The sequence below is a fragment of the Myotis myotis genome, unplaced genomic scaffold (genome assembly GCF_014108235.1).
Source record: "Myotis myotis isolate mMyoMyo1 unplaced genomic scaffold, mMyoMyo1.p scaffold_m19_p_2, whole genome shotgun sequence".
NCBI lineage: Eukaryota > Metazoa > Chordata > Mammalia > Chiroptera > Vespertilionidae > Myotis > Myotis myotis.
In genome coordinates, this window is record NW_023416324.1 from 138,167,785 (window position 1) to 138,183,502 (window position 15,718).

The window sequence follows — 15,718 nt, forward strand, 5'->3', positions numbered from 1 at the left end:
GATGTGAGAGAGACACATCAATTAGTTGCCTCCTGCACATGGCTCAGTCGGCATCAAGGTACATGCTCTTGACCAGGAATCAAACCTGTGACCCTTCATCCATGGGCTGACCCTCTAATCACTGAGAAAAACCAGCTAGGGCAGTTCCAACAGTTTTTTGCTTGAGTTGTTTGGATTGATACAAAACAGTATCAATCATTCATCTGCAAATAGTGACAGTTTTACTTCTTGCTTTCTGATTTGGATGCCTTTGTCTGCCAAAAATTCCTCATCAAATATTTAATAAGGACTAGAGAAGTGACTCTGAAAATGTCTCCTTTCTTTAGGTGAGAAACCTGAGCCTTTAATAATGGTGGCAATAATGCTTTTTAAAAATCCTTAGTTGTAAATGTATTTTTAAGGCATTGAGATTACTAGGAGGAAGTTTGGTTTCAAGAAGGGATAAGTAGTGTTTAAAGAAAAAAATATTATGGGTAAATAAGGAAACAAGGATATTAATAAATCAGTGAAAGCATAGTAGATGGGTTAGGAGAGAAAGAGGACACAGCTGTCTGAGGCTGAAATCTGTGAAGAAGAAAGCGGCAGGCATTTGGGCCTGATAGTTCTTGATACAGGAAATTGAACTATTTGAAACTCTTCTCAGTGTGGGATGTTCTAGGTGTTCAATATAGATTTTCCCCATTCCTTTTATATTATCACTACTACATACCATCAAACCTATCTCTTGTTTCTTATACATGCTCAGCGATGCTCAAACTGGAAGAGAAGGAATAGGTAGAATTTGAACAGGTAGATTGGATGAAGAGGATGTTATGAATGGTATGAGCAAAAACCAGGAGATGTATGGTGAGAATAAATATACCAGTAGGGTAGGGAAAGAGGGAATACAGCTGAAGAAACTATACAGATTCTAAAAGAAGTCAAATATGCTTTTTGGTGTCAGAAGCTCAGAAGGCCTGAGACCTGCAGAGTTCAGGGGTTCTCTAATACTGTGTTCTACATTTTTCATGCATGCACTTCCATTAAACATTGTAAAGTTGTAGAATTTTCCAACCATGGTTTTAGCAATACCAGTTTTATCTGTTAGTTTTCACCTAAGATATAGTTTTTTTTTATAGCCTCTTCTGAGGATATGTTTATTGTTTTTAGAGAGAGAGGAAGGGAAAGAGAGAGAGAAAGAGAGAGAAACATCAATCAGTCACCTCCTGCACATGCCCCGACCAGAGATAGAACCTGCAACCTAGTTATGTGTCCTGACAGGTAATAAAACCTGCAATCTTTTGGTGTACGGGACGATGCTCCAAGCAACTGCACCACCCAGCCTGGGCTGTTTTGTTTTTAATGCTGAAGTAGCTGAGCTTCTGCATATTTTAATATGATGCACAGAAAGTATATTCCCAAGTCTCATCTTACGTGCTGGTGTTCTGGAGACTGAAATAGAAAGAGAATGTTTGAGTCATTGCGATAGTCTATGGTTATTTTCCAGTTTCCTCTAACACGTTGTCATTAATGTGCTATGATAAAACATAATGGCTCTGTAGTTTAGCATTATTGCTTGTTATTAAAGAAACCTGGGTGTTTAAGCATACCTCAAACTTCACAGAACATATATCATGATCCCACTCCACATTCCTACCTATCTTCTCCTACTTTACATATACTAGTACACTCTGGTCAGAAATCAACTAAACTTTCCCCATTTTTCTCGAAGCATGACTCAGTGCCTTTGCAACTATCATCCTCTCTTCCTGAACTGCCCTTTCCCTCTTCTTTGACTGGGGATCTACATCTCATCCTTCATAATTTATTTAAAATTTGGGAAATTATGAAGAACCTTTCCTGTCTCTCCTGGCCTTAATTAATGAATCACTTCTTTGAGACTGTCAACACTTCACAGTATTTTTCTAGTCTTTCTAACTCAGTCTAGTGTCATTGGAACATATTTCTGCTAAATATTTCCTCAATGCAAATATTTATTTAATGTTATCTTCCTAGGAAAATACTATGTTTAATGTACACATAATTTTAAAACCAACAGTATCTTATTGTTAAAAGCAAATACACATACCACTTTTCTTCAGTATCCCAGAGTTGAATGTGTATATTTTTTTATATTCCTATTCTAAAGATTCTTACCTTAAACTTTGATAGTGGTGTTTAAGATCATGTGACATTATTTTTAATAAACCATGCTGGTGATTTAGGCCATTTTACCTTTAAAATAGGTAGAATAATTTTGAGATGTATTGAAGACTGCCAGAATTTTATTTTAATTATCTATTTGATTAAACTCTTGATTTTTTAAAAATTGAATTACATGTCACTGGAAATCAAGCATCTTCCTTCAGAAATTGTCTGAAATGGCCTCTGTTGCTATCAATGTATTCCCACTGAACTCTTTAACTTGAAAAGTTCTATTATCTTTTTGAAATTTGGCAATTTCTACTGCCTTAATAGCATGGCCTGTCATGTGACTGCTGTTGACTGCCTATAGAACTTTTATTTTAGGGCTGCACTGTAATTTATTCTTTTTGAAGACAGTTAAATTAACAGCTATTCAAATTTTTGGTAATGTTCAACAGTTTCACCCTTATGTTCTTGCTCCAACATTTCATTTTTTAAATTTACTTCCTGGGAGGAGATTTAAAGAACCTCTAATGCTTCACAAGGATCAAGGACAGAATACAATTACAAAGAGACGCCAATCTAAAAATCCCAAGATATTAAGGAATAAGTTCCCACGATCCTCCTCCTGCCCCCCGCCCCCACTTGCTTAACTCAACTCTGAAACTTATCAAAAAAGGGAAGAGGATATTATGGGCTTTCTTTTTTTATGTATTCTTGAAAATACAACAGCAATGGGTGGTTTCAAGATAGCTTCAGAGTAGGTGGGAGCTACATGCACCCTCTTCCAGTGCCAAACTGGACTTACAGCTAAATTCTAGAGCAATCAACCCAAATGACCAACTGAAGGACAGTTGAACAGAATTACATCCAAGGACTTATAGAAGAAGCTACAAAGAGACTGGTAAGAAGGGCAAAGACAAGAAGAGGGCTTGCCCCTAACCCAGTGGTCAGCAAACTGCGGCTTGCGAGCCACATGCAGCTCTTTGGTCCCTTGAGTGTGGCTCTTCCACAAAATACCACGTGCGGGCGTGCACGTACAGTGCGATTGCAACTCCGTGGCCCATGCGCAGAAGTAGGTATTTTGTGGAAGAGCCACACTCAAGTGGCCAAAGAGCCGCATGTGGCTCACGAGCCGCAGTTTGCCGACCACTGCCCTAACCCATGTGTGGTAGCTGAGAAGCTGGAGGGATATCTCAGCTGCAAAAGTCCCCCACTGAAGAGTGTAGGGGTTTCAATCCCATGCCAGAACCCAGACCCAGAGCACCAAGGCCAGAAAATGGAGCCTGCATAGCATCTGGCAGTGAAAATCAGTGGGGACCCTGTCAGCCAGGAAGAAGAGGGAGTCTGCTAGAGTACCAGGTGCTCTCCTAAAGGGCCAACACACAGGAGCTTTCTCTAGGCACTCCCCTGGGGCTTCAATAGAGGGAAGGTGACTCCGAGCATAAAGAGGCAGAAATAGAAGACCTGGGTGGCTTGTCCCCAAAACAAGATCTGGAAGATCAGCTACTGAGGTCCCAGTCCTGAGTCAGTATCCCACACAGCCCTCAAGTACCAACTTCCCAGAGTCAGGCACTCCTATTCTTAGAGCACCAGGCTGGGGAGTGCACTAACCTGGTCCTCCAAATACCAGTGACACCTCACTGCCAAGCTTGAGTCTGGCAGAAAGGACTATTAGCTGCACCCAACAAGGACCTTTGGCATGCTCTTTCTCTAGAGAAATTATAGGCAGACACTCAGACATTGAACTGTGAGGCTTTGGAATGGAGTTTACTCTTCCCCCCACCTACAGGCTCGACCAGCATCCGCCCCCCGTGTCCCCCCCCAAGCCCCCAATGGGACACTGTCTTGATCTGTTTTCCAAAGTCCCAGTGGCCCTGCCCTGCTGAACTTATTCCTGCAGTGGGATCAGCTGGCTGCACCCAACCTGAACCAGTGGCGAGTTTCTCTTTGGGGAGCTAGAGTTGGAGACCTGCAGAAACTGAGTGGTGTGGTTCTGGAGTAGGGGCCACATTTCCCCCATGGAGTGCCTGACCACACTGCCCTCAAGTAGAGGACCCACTAGCTTTGTCCTCTCAACCCAATCACCCCACTAGAGAGCTTGTACTATGTAGAAGGGCCAGTGAGATGTGGCCAGCTTGGGCCCACTCTACAGTCATTCTTCAAAAGGCTCTGGAGGAAGTCCAAGGAACTTTAAGGGGTGGCAGAATAGCCAACAGGTATTCTGCCAACTTCAGAGAGGCGTAGACCTTTTATTGATCTGCCCCCATCTAAGAGCTGCAGGAAGACAACCCATGTATACTCCTTGGCTCTTCCCATGCACACCCAGGTCCAGTAGACACAGCCACAATCAGTAAATAGTGTGGCCTTGGGGGTAAAGATGCACATATTGGTTACACCTACATATTCTTCTAAACACTCCCATTCATATGGGTATGAAACACAAGTAACATTGATTGTGATATATCTATATCTATATCTATATCTATATCTATATCTATATCTATATCTATATCTATATCTATATCTATATCTATATCTATATCTATCTATATCATCTATATCTATATCTATCTATCTTCATGTTCCTGTGACTTAATTTTAAACCCATATCCCCCTTAGGTTCTACTCTTAGCTGCATTGCCCCTGGCTCAACACTTACTATTCATTTTTGTCTACTTCTTCCTGCATTTAAAAAAATGTTTGCCTTATATATTTTTTTAAATCATCACAGAGGTAATTTTTTCTGTTAATTTTTAGAGAGAATGGAAGGGATGGAAGAGGGAGAGGGGGAGAGAGAGAGAGAGAGAGAGAGAGAGAGAGAGAGAGAGAGAGAGAAAGAGAGAGAGAGAGAGAGATTGTTCTGAAAGAAAGAGAGAAATACATCGGAGAAATACATTGATTGGTTGACTCCCTCATGAGCCCAGACAGGGGCCAGGGATTGAACCTGCAGCTAAGGTACATGCCCTTGACTGAAAATCAAACCCTCAACCCTTCAGTCTGTGGGCCGATGCTCCAACCACTGAGAAAAACTGACCAGGGCTACTTTATGCATTTTGATGATAATATTATTTGGTGCTTAGAGATTCAGGACAATTAGCTCTTTATTATAGATTATACTTCATCATTATGAAATCTCCTTCTTAGACCAATTTAACACTTTTTGCCCTGAATTCAAACTTTATTCTTTATTAATATGACTTGGGAATATTTCCCTCTAATATAACTCTGAAATTTTTCTAATTTGTTTTCTTTATGGATGCTATTAGTTATGTACATGTGGGAACTTGTCTTTCATATCCATTTTCAATTCTCTTTATTTTTTTCAAATGATTTATAATCCTTTTACTATCATCCAGCTTACTTTTAATATCATTCTATTGACTTCTTTTCTTCTCTGAGCCATGTTTTCTTGTTCCAAATATTTTTCCCAGTTAATTTTCTCTAACTTTTTCGATATCACTGAAAAGGATTTGAAGAAACTATCTATTTCTTCTATAATTGCTACATGTGATTTTGGTGTGCCTCTTTTATATTAACTTTCTTTCCATTTCTTTTTCTTGTAGTATCTACGTATGTTGGTTTTATGCTAGTTTCTTTATGATATTTTTATTACCTTTAAATGGGGCCATTCTTTTAGGGCTAGCTATTTGCTGGACAGTCTTAGAAAGGGCTGGAGGATTAAGCCAGGGCAACAGATAGCTCCATTATGCTTATGCTGTCTCAATTCTTTTCCAAAATTTCTGCCAGGAGATAGAGTGTTGCACTCTTCTCTCAGGGAGGTACCTATTTAGTTTATCTTGCAATGGAGCAATGTATTGGGAATTCATGTTTATTAATTTTACTTTGCCAGTTTTAAACAACAACTATAAAATAATTCACCATTTATCTCTCTGCTATATTGCTAACCTACTAGTTACAAAGATGGTGTGTCTGACTCATTCCTTCCTTAGTCCCATATTGCCTGTCATGTTCCCTAACTTGCTATTTCAAATAACAAATCACTGGTCAGCACTGTGTCCCGTTCCTTTGTAGAATTCCATGACCTGCCTGAGTTCTGTTAAGGTATGCATCTATTACACTCAATTGATTCCAAATCTCACTGTATTCATGATCGTTTTTGATTTAGTTTTATAGTAGCTATTACCATTTAAGATGAAATTTCCTTCTTTTTGTTCATTTTGTGCTTTGTAGCCAGGTTCAGAGAAGAGAATCAAAGTAGAGTCATCCTTACTTCACAATCTTTTTTTAAATCAATATATTTTTAATGATTTCAAAGAGGAAGGGGGAGGGACAGAGAGATAGAAACATCAATGATGAGAGAGAATAATTGATTGGCTGCCTCCTGCATGTCCCCTACTGGGTATCAAGCCACAACCTGCATATGCCCTTGACCAGAATCAAACCTGAGATCTTTCAATCCACAGGCTGTTGTGCTATCCAGAGAGAAAACCAGCTAGGGTTACTTTGCAATATTTAACTCTATGTCTGTAGACCAGTGGTTGTGAAACTTGAGACACAGATTGCAGTAGGTCCAGGATAGGGTCCTAGAATGTACATTTCTAACTAGTTCCCAGGCAATGCTGATAGTACTGGGTCATAGACAACTGGGCTTACCTATTGGGAGGCAGATTTGAGTCCCATGTCATAAATTTCAGCTGGAAGTTTTTCTTAATTCTTTATGTAAAAAAGGGAAATACGTGCATGTTTGGTGAATCTGCTGTGGAAAGACTTTCTGAAAGTTCAGTAAAAAGTTTACAGCTATTGATTCTGTGGGAATAGTTTTGTTATTTTTTTCCCCTTAAATCCCATTCAGTTTTACTCATGATTAAGCTAGCACTTTCTCCAGTTGGCCTCAAGTTTTCTAAGTGCAATTAAGGTGAGATATTAGGTGCTCACATTACACAAAAGCAGGCACTTTTTTGGTCCTGAACTTCTAGTCACAATTTTTAGCCATGAACTACCTGGTAAATGTCTGACATATTGAACCCAGTTTTACCATATAGCTGAAAATATTCCACCTGAATACTTTTCACTCTGGCCTCTATATTTTCAGGCTTGGCATTTTGATGGCTTTTTTTTTTAAAATCTCTATCTCAATTGCCCTCCCTTCTCCAGCATGGGACAGAGATATTGGCCCAGACAATGCCATGTTTCATGCAGCCAAAAGCCCAAACACATTTGAAACTCTATGATTCAGAGTCATCAGGAGAAAACTATAGGTTTAATAGAGGTAGTGAATCTTGTTGCTTACATATTAATAATGAAACATCTGCAGTTGCAATAAATCTTAATTGAGTGGATGAAAGCCTTAATTTTTAAAATTTAAAAATTCAAAAGCTGCATTTAAGGAAATAACTTAATGTTTTGTTTGTGGTTCAAGGTCACCTCTTTCAAAGATGTCATTTCTGCTGCCTACCACTTGTAGCTGCTGTGCACACAGTGTTCAGCCTGGACCCATGTGGGAGCTGAAGGATAATTCCCACATTAATTCATCTATGCCAGAAATGCTGGACTGTAATCATGGGAAACTTTGATGACTGGAAAGTATTCTAATCCCCTTTTAAAAAAATCTAATGCTGTTGATGAGAGGAGGGCAGAGTGGGCCCTTCAGGTTAGCCAAGGCTCTACAGGGGTGGGCAAACTTTCTGACTTGAGGGCCACAATGGGTTCTTAAACTGGCCCGGAGGGCCAGAACAAAAGCATGGATGGAGTGTTTGTGTGAACTAATATAAATTCAAAGTAAACATCATTACATGAAAGGGTACGGCCTTTTTTATTTTAGTTTTATTCATTTCAAATGGGCTGGATCCGGCCCGCGGGCCGTAGTTTGCCCAAGGCTGCTCTAGAAGCATTTATTGAGTTTAAACTGAGTTCAGAGCCATGTGCCTGAAAGCTATTTGAAGATATGCATAGTTGTCAGAAGAGCCAAACGCACAAGAGCATCATAGCACTTTCACACTTTTCCTCTGTTACAATCCTTGTCTCTATACATAGCCCACAGCTACTGATGTACTATAATAATGTCAGACAGAAATACTCATTAAGATCAGGAAGAAAAAGAATCAAGGACAAAGTGGGAGGGTTGCTTAAAAAATCAGCCAAAACAAATGAAAATAAAAAAGTCAATTAAATAACAAGATGAAAACTGTCAGTCCTTCCAAAATGTTGTTCTTGTGTGGCCTGGCCCCTGGTTTGCCATGGGCCAGGCTGGAGTGAGTGCTGCTGCGGGTTTCCCACCACATACTCTCTCCACACCCTGGCCAGCTGTCACATGCTCCTTCACCAAAGTGGGAAAAAACTCCTTTCTTTCTTACTGACTGAAAAGCTGCAGTTGCACTTGATCAAGCTGGAAGCAAAAGGTACACAGTTACATATTTACACCTTCTTCAACTGTAGGACCTTCCTGGTGTGTTATTTCAACAGTGTGCCTTTTGCATTTCCAGGGAGGGCTATAGACTTCCCGAAACGTGGGTACAGAATTTCTGCTGGTACCTGTGGGAAGCCTGGTTTGCTCTGTGTTCCCACCTGCATCTTTTTCTCAGTGATACCATTAGCTAATAGAATTCTGTTTTAGTTGTCCCACTCAAAGACAATACCATCTATATATAGAAAAGACTAATATGCAAAGTGTACACTTGGGAGTTCGACCGGGGGACCAGGAGTTAGATTGCTCGCTCGCTATGACGTGTGCTGACCACCAGGGGGTGGTGTGGAATGAAGGAAGGCCCTGACCGGCAGCTGGAAGGCCATGATCGTCCCTGATTGCCAGTCAGGCCTAGGGACCCTACCCGTGCATGAATTTCGTGCACTGGGCCTCTAGTAAATAATAATAGCAACTGAGTTATTTATTATTTACCTTGAACTTTCATAGTAATTTTAGTAGTAAAGGTATTAATATGAAGAACAGGCTTACTCAGGGTTCCAATGTAGGCCCTGGCATGATTTTTCAAACACCTCACCCAAGGGAGTTTGTGCCCACATAAACCCACCCGGCAGAAAGCTGTCTACAGTTCAGGCAGGTAATTTGGCAACAGTGAACTGACTTAGAGCTTAGAATGCGGACCTCTGACTGCACAAAAGGGCTGACCAGTTGAAAAAGTTCACTGTCCTCATAAATCTCAGAGATTTGATTAGGATGTAGAAAGCGGATTTAGCTTGGCATGTGAGGCTGCCGATTGAAAACATTTCAAGTATGCAACCTAGACTTGTTTTCCCCCAAAGAAGGACTAATATGGAAATCTAGGCTCATGGAGACCCCTCCGGAAGTTCCTCACATTATTATGAGTATCATTCTTTCTCAAAAGCTAAACGGACATGCAGCTAAGGAATAAAGCATTCTAGCTATGTGTTTGTTAAAGATTATGTCTTCATTGGAATTTTACAGCATCAATGGGAATAATAATAAAAAAAGAATTTATTGAATCAAAGTGCTAAATCTCACAAAGTAAAAAACTAGAACCAACTGGCTTTATAAGGCCTGGATGTCCATGCTACTGTATTAAATTAATACAACCAGGAGTTAGTTATAAATATTGATTCCTTCATTAAAAAAATAGTGGAAAAAACCCATTAGGAAAAAAAAATCAGAATATTTCATGAAAGTCTTAAAAAACATAAATATAAAAACAATTATGAACCTAGAATTAGTTTCTCTTTTCCAAGATTCTTCTACTTTGTGGTACTTCTCACAGCAAGAAATTCTGGCAATAGCAGCATTTGTTCACAGTAAATATACTCAGAATTTTGCCATAGAGCTTAGTTTTGGGGGAAAAATGAAAAGAAATAATAACAATAACAAAATTCCAAAGGGAATAGAGAAAAATATAAGAGTAATTGAATTTCTTTAATCTCTATGGCTAAAGTAAATGTGATGATTTTTATTTTATTTTTATTTTTTGGTTATTCCTCATCCAAGAATATTTTTTCATTGATTTTTTTTTTCTTTTCCAGAGAGAGCATAAGGGAGGGGAGAGACACAGAGAGAAATATTGATGTGAGAGAGACACATCGATTGGTTGCCTCCTGCACGACCAGGGCCAGGGATTGAGGTACTTCTCTTGACCAGAATTATACCTGGGACCCTTCAGTCTGCGGACCAACACTCTATCCACTGAGCCAAACCAGCTAGGGCTAAATGTGATTTTTAAGTGACTATCAGACCTGCTGCTATTTTCTGAACTACAAGTCTATTGTAGCAGGCGTGAGATTAGAGGCCTGGCCTCCCTGCATTCCTGCTGGCCTGGCTTCTCCTTTCCATGTTGCCCCACGACACTCTGTACAGAGCTGTGTCAGCATTTACCTCTTGCATTTACATGTTCATCTCTCTCAGGATTCAGAAATATTTGGAGATCAGAGTCTGGATCCTATATAACTTCTAACATTGTCCCACTTGTAAATTACTCAGAGTTGCTAAGGAATTTTTTATATTTCCTGCCATTTTCTTTTATTTGGGAGTGGGGGAAGGTGAAGTAGGGTTGAAGAAGGGAAGGGGGCAGGGGCACAGAGGAAATAAGGATGACCTACCTATTCCCATTTAGGCAAGTGAGTACCGAAGAACTGGTTATTCAGGTTTTGGAGATTCTGGCTGACAGAGCTTCCTTGGAACCCAGGTGGAAAGTGATGTGTAGAGTTGGGGAGAGTGTTCTTGTACCATATAGACAGGAAATTTGGGGAGCTTCTGCAGGCAGTTCCCTTGGCAGGCATGTTGGAGACCTTAGGGTTGGCAGTGCTAAGTGAGGCTTCTCAGACCTGAGGATGTACTTCCCAGGATACCATGGTACAGTTTTAAGCAGTTGAACTTCCCCTTGATGTTCTGGGAAATTCTTGGTCATCCTGACTCCTGCTTCTCCCTGAGGAGAGGCAGAGCAGGGATAGCTTCTGACATAGAACTTCAGATGGATCAGCTGACCAGGGACTATTCCTGACTTTGCTGTGAGAAGTGACATTCAGGGGTCTGTGTTGGGGGCTGGATTGTTCTGATTATCGGAAGAACAGAGAGAATCTGTCTTGGGGATGGGGGATGTCATGGCCAATATTAGCCAGACTTGGTTCCATTTCGGAGGAAATGATGAACAAAAAGACTCAGATAGTAATCTCTCCAGAGAACAACACTGAATCATATGGAGCCACATGGGAAGTGAGTTCTCTACTTTCTTCCCCTCCCACCCTCTCCTTTCTCCTTCTCAGTTTTCCCTTCTACTCCCCTCCCCTTTCTCCTCCTGCCCTCTCCTCTCTTCTCTCCCCTTCTTACTTTCTCTCAGGATTTTGGTTTCTATGAAGCCCCAAGTAAGGAGAAATAAAAGGCAGGGGTTATAATCCATGTCAGCTTTGATTTAAACTATTTATATAAGTCAGTATCCAAGTAGGAAAATAGAAACCACTTTAAGTATTTAAAATGTGGAAATTTAATAAGGTGAATTGGTTTTATATATGACAAAATATCTGAGAAACCAAACAATAGAGAGAGTGGCAACCTAGATATTAGTAACAATGGAAGGGTATTTTTAAAATTGAAATATAATTGACATATAACGTTATGTAAACCTAGGGTGTGCAATGTATTGATTTGATACATTTATATATTGCAATACGATTTTTACGGGATCCTAGGGGTTGAGGTCATGCAGTGGAATATAGAACTGCAGCTGGTCTTTCATGCCATAAAGCCATGTGGGAAATGCAGCCTGAGGCAGAAAGAGAGGTAGAAATGCCCAGACTCTTACTTTTCTGCTGCTTTCTAATCTCCCCACAGGTTGCTTCTTCTTAGCTGAAGCCAGAGCCTGCTGAAAACTTGGGAAATGCAGCCTGCAGGGGGCAGTACATCCTTATTACAGAGCAGACCTAGGGGGCAAGAGAGGAATATGGATTTGAGAGCAAATAGACCAAGGTTCAGTCCACTCTTCTTCTATTAGCCTTCTGGGTAATATTTTGGAGAAAAGTGAGTTTACATGTGTATGTGTGGTTGTGTGTGTGTGTGTGTGCGTGTGCGTGTGTGTGTTGGGGATGTAGGTCTGAAATTGAGAGAAATTTTCAACTTTCCTGTCAGAAGACTTGAAGTTTATGCTGACTTGATACTCAACTTTTAGATTAAAGGATCATATTCATTGTGAATTCATTTCACAGACTTTAATAAACATTATAATTTGCCACCGTTTCAAATGAGCTTATCTAAAACTGTATTCCAAATGAGTAATAGCAGATAGAATTTTATTCTAAAATGTATAAAGAACCAAATAATTCAATCAAGTGGTGTTCTATCCTTACCCTGAAGTGGTAATATTCATTTCTTGTTATAATTATCATGGAAGAATTAAACTTAAAGGAAGCAGATGTGTATATATTAATTTATTCATGATGCTGCCACCATGGATGGGAAAACTTATTTGGATAAAATACAAATTGGCTTAAGGGTTTAACAAAGATCAACTATTTGATGGCTGAAAATGTTTAATTAACATTTTTTTCCTTTTTTATTTTTATGTGTCTCTTACTTTTTCTGTTTTTAGCCAAGAGAGACAGTACTGAAATGTCATTAAAAAATGTTGATTTTGCAGTATTTCTCTGCCCTTGGGAACAGGAAATACCTAGAATTCTGCTAGTAAGATGGTTCTTATGAAATTCCTCCTGTAATTTTTATAATGAAGGGGATTAAATATGTTTGGGTGAGTATCCAGCATTTGAATTTTGTCATTCTGATGCTCCAGACCCATTGACGTTTCCCCAAAATGTTCCCTCATGCATATGTTAGAGAATTACTTTTAAGATCAAATAATGAGTACAATTGAGTCTGTGCTGGTTTTGGATTTCATACTCCTTATGAATGTAAAATAGATTAAATAGAAAACACTTGAGAAGTAATGAATTCCAACAATAATATCAACTGGTGTAACGAAGAGGCTAAAGCAAGTGACTTTTCGACGGCATAAAGTTGTATTGGCATTTTCTGCTCTTCAGGAGGAAAGAGATTGGGGCTAGGTGGTGTGGGTCAGTTCACTGAAGGCCCCCTGGGTTACCTAGACTGCTTTGTGGCCTGTGTGGGGAACTCTGGTTATCTGAGCCATGGAACTGATTTAGCAATAAAGTTCATAAAATAATGTCACATAGAAACCAAAATTGAAAAATTATGCTGTTCTCATCTTTCTTGAATCATGGGAAAGAATGGCCTTTCTCCTTAGAATTTAGTTACTTGCGATCCTTGTGTAATGTTTATACTTCCATAGCTATAGATAATTTCATTGGCTTAGTCAACATTTGAGAGAAAAAGAAAACCAGGTTAATATTCACTGGGTGCCCACCATGTTCTGGTCTCCGTGTGAGGTGCTTGGCAATGAAAGGAGGAATAACAGGCATTATTCAATTGACAAATGGATGGCTTGTCTGTCACAGACATAGACTGCACTCAGTTATCAGTACTGGAAGCAAATTATGGAGGGTCATAGTCTTGTCTTAATGAAGTTAGAAAGCAGGTGGACTGTTGCCTGCTTATTCTCAAATCCATTCTCCTGCCCTCCTCCCCTCTTTTCTCTGCTCCCCTCTCTGTGTGATAGAGAAGCTATCCTTGTTATTTCCAAGACTTGTTTGCTCATTAGCTTCTCCCTAGGAGTAGCACTTGGGAGAACTGTCAGGAGATAGCAGGTGGGGAGGAAGGAAAAATGCAGGTACTTACTTCCACCTCTCTCTGCTTCAGGGAAGCGGTGACTGTCTCCTGTGAATCTCCATCCCTTCCAGAGAGCTTGTTCTTCCGTGGCCCCAGTCCTCACTGTCTGAGCCTGCTGGGTTCCAGCTTCTACGGTATCTTCAGCTCCTGAACTCTGGTGACATCACTTCCTTCCTTGGTCCAACCAGCTCTTGGAATGATAGCAGTTGGACATTTCTGGTTGCTTTTCCTTCCAATATTTGCTCTTTGGGCTTTTCTGATACCTTTGTGACAAATATTCCAAGGTAAAGTCCTTCTGTTGAATTACAAGGTACGGGCATTGGTTTCCAGCTGTACTATGAATGATGCAGAGCCTTAGAGATGTAAGTTAAAGTCTACTTATGACCCTTCATGAGAAAGCAATTTGGAAAAGTCATTTAACTGTCCAAGGATGTTTCCTCATCCATAGTGTGGGTTAATACTGACCTCGAAAAATGGAGCTTAAATGAGATTCCTGTCATGGCACCGGGCACAGTGCAAGCATCCAATAAATCTTAGCTCTTAAGCCTATGATTTAAAAACCAGGGCACTGTTCTCTAAACACTCTAATACATAGAATCCTAGGGAAAAACAGGAAAAGTATCATGATCATATGAGTAAAGCATCCATTTAAAAGGGTGTGTGGGTTGTTGGAAAGGTCATAGAATACAAATTGGAGTTGTTTGGACATACTGTCTATGGAGAAGAATAAAGTGTCTGGGAGAAAAAGATGAGACTAGGGTGTTTTCCAGGGAAAGGGTCAACTGGGAGGCAAGGGTTGGCTAAAAGACCTTAAGGCGTGACTGTGAAACAAGAAGTGTGGGCAGCAAGTAGTTACAAAAGCTGAGGGCACGTAAGGATAGCTTCCGGCTGTGGGAACCGTCCACAGATTAATGCAAATCCAAAGCTTCAGGGGAGAATACTCCCCGTGTAGAAGAAAGCAATGTTATTTCTCTCTTGTTGTTATACAGTCTTACTAATCTACATTGAACATGACATCAGAGCCCTTTCATGATATATTTGGTGATTGGAAATGGGCAGCTGCTTGAAACAGAAAAATTTGTAAGCTTACCTCAGTTTATAGAACCTTATCCAAGGAAAATTTTAGATAGTCATCCAAAGCTTAATTGATTTAAATACATTCTTTACCTCCTTCCTTTTACTGGAAATGACATCCAACGAAGCATGATTATTAATGTGATTGACATGAGATTTATTATCTAACAGATCCATTTGTCTCAGGTTGTGATGGGAAAACACTTTGGTTAACTTTAGTAAGCATGTTTAGAGTGTGACAGCAGCTTGGAAGATAGTAGGTGCTCAATTAGTGCTTGGTGAAATAAATGTGCATTGAATAAAAATACTGGCAACATGAAATGACACATTTTCCAGAAATTTAACAAGACAATCATACAGAAACAACACACTTATGAATAATGAATCTGACACTATAAAACATGATACTAATGTAAAATGTTGTTATTTTAAAAGTACCTTGTGTAACATAGCAAGAGTTGTTGGCATTCAATCATGAATCATAATTTTAATCTCCTAAAGAAGGGAATGTCAGGTATTTGTATCTCTGATTTATATCTCAGTAAATCATAGTACAATACAGCAAGCCTGGAAATCGCAAATCCAAAGCAGACTTCAGTGGAATTCGAACAACCCAGTTTAAAGATATTGTCCCTGACTTTATTATTGTCTACACAACAAAGCATAGAGGTTGTCTGGCTTCCCAGAGAGCTTGCCTTTTCCTGATCACCGAGAGCAAGAGGGTCACTCTGGGCCTCCTCTAAGCTGGCTCATGTATCTCCTTCATGCTAAATTTATGCTCAGGCAAAATCTGGTACCAAGGGGACTGTGCAAATGGTTGCTTGGGTTCCAATGCTTGACAAGGGACACCCTATTTTTTTT